At 37.7% G+C, this 1899-nt stretch overlaps 1 long non-coding RNA gene across 1 annotated transcript; it reads right to left on the reverse strand.

Annotated features, from left to right (window-relative positions):
* Nucleotides 1-569: 569 nt before the first annotated feature.
* LOC137996284 (uncharacterized) lies at nucleotides 570-1346 on the reverse strand. The gene is made up of 2 exons (XR_011122293.1): nucleotides 1234-1346; nucleotides 570-1111 (listed from the first exon to the last, which is right to left on the reverse strand). It is a non-coding gene; the product is annotated as an uncharacterized lncRNA (long non-coding RNA).
* Between the last annotated feature and the right edge of the window lie 553 nt (nucleotides 1347-1899).

The raw sequence follows: 1899 nt of genomic DNA on the forward strand, positions 1-1899 counted from the left end.
CTGGTGTTCCAGACATGGTTTCAATATTTGTTAAAGTGTATTCATTACAATATAGTGTATTAATGCCAGTAGTTAACAAACAACAATTATTGTCATTCAGTTAAGAGTTTGAAAATACTTCTAGAAGTGAATTTCTAAGAGACATATATGGACCAATGTTTGATGTCATGAACAAATATTAAAACCATGTCTGGAACACCAGTTAACACCAAATAGTCCTTTGTTCGCTAAGAACATCTTACAGAACTGTATAGATTATTTCCAATAACCAAAATATTGTTCAAAGTAGAGTTATCAAAGTAGAATTGTTCAAAGTAGAATTATCTTGTATTTGATGGTATATAATAGCAGTAAGTGACATTGCTACACATTGCTTACCAGCATTCACATCAAAGATTGCTTCATTTCGTTGACTAGAGTCAGCGGACACAAAGGTTGTTGGATCAATGATATCAAATATTGTAGAACCCAGATTTTCCTCCATATCATTTGCTTGCCTTGTAAGCAATGGGATGTGAACATTGTAGCACATCATTTGTGTAAACCAAAACATCACCTCCTTACACGACTTGTAATGTCCAACAACTTGTTTTAATGTTGGCAAGTAAAACACATTTAAGCGAAACATCATAAGCATCGTATTCCAAAATCGCCCTCGCACACGTGAAAATGCATCCTTGGCTTTCACAAAATTGTTGTGACAGCCGATCCTTGACCGCTGTTGACCGGTACTGTTCGATCGTTGTTCCCATGCTGGCGGCTAGTAGCAGACAGCAGTAAGAGTACGAAATATACTATTCTTTGAGAGTGCAAAACTCTTATTCAATGCAATTATTTTTTAGAGTAAAATAACTCTTTCAGTTTGGGGTGTAACCCACACCGACATTTCAAGCCGATAAATGCTGGCTTGTGATAGCTTGTGAGATACTTGTGAGGTATGTGGTGCAACGCCCTGTCACCGGATTTCAAGCCAATGAATGTGGGCTTGCGAAAGCGTCTTGGCTTCAGTGCAATCCGCACTAAACACAAGCCGAGTCTAGATATGTTGGCGTGCGTGAGTAAACAACTCCCGTATCGATATCGCCGAGGAAACTCCACTCAGCGACGTCACCTGGATGAAATAACAAAGAACAAACAAGTCAGGAAAGTGTAGTTAATTTTCGAAATGAAAGAAAGAAAGAAAACCAATCTGAAACAGCACGAAAGATCAATTTTGAAAAAGAAATAACTTACCTTGAACAATTACAACTAATTTGCGACGGAAATCTCTTCAATTTTTTTCCCAAAACAGGGAAAACGACCGCAGATTTATTTACAAACGACGAACGCCAGAAGCAAAATGGCCGACACTTGACAAACAATGACTCGCAATTACTAGTACCCAGTCTACAAGCCAGACTGTCACGTGTGTTCTCGTCCTCAAAGTGACAAACTGACAAGATTTGCCTCTGACTTAGGGGTCTTTATGCATAATGCATAAGACCCCAAAAATTTAACATTTGATTCCCGGTTTATTATAATGAAGCACAAGAAAAGTTTTAAATAGGAATAGAAACAGAAATTTTTGCTCGGGGTTAAAGAATAAGAGCCAGTCTTTCTGCATAACAAATTGAAAAAGTTAAAACTTACTTCTTATCGCAGGGAAAAATAAACCTTGAGTACTCTTAAAATGTGGCTTTATGTTGATCCCATCGGAGTTTTATGAGCGGCAGCCGTTCTAAGAGACTAAAAACAGCAAATCGAATTCCACAAAAGATATTTATCGTGTATTAAACATTAACAAGCTTTCTTTTTCTTTCTGTTCTCCGCCACTTCGTCTTCGTCTTGTCGTTCCTCAAGTATCTGCCGATGAATGAAGAAATGTTAACATTTTACGAAACCCACCAATACCGCATCAAA

The sequence above is a fragment of the Montipora foliosa genome, chromosome 3 (assembly GCF_036669935.1).
Source record: "Montipora foliosa isolate CH-2021 chromosome 3, ASM3666993v2, whole genome shotgun sequence".
NCBI classification, from domain to species: domain Eukaryota; kingdom Metazoa; phylum Cnidaria; class Anthozoa; order Scleractinia; family Acroporidae; genus Montipora; species Montipora foliosa.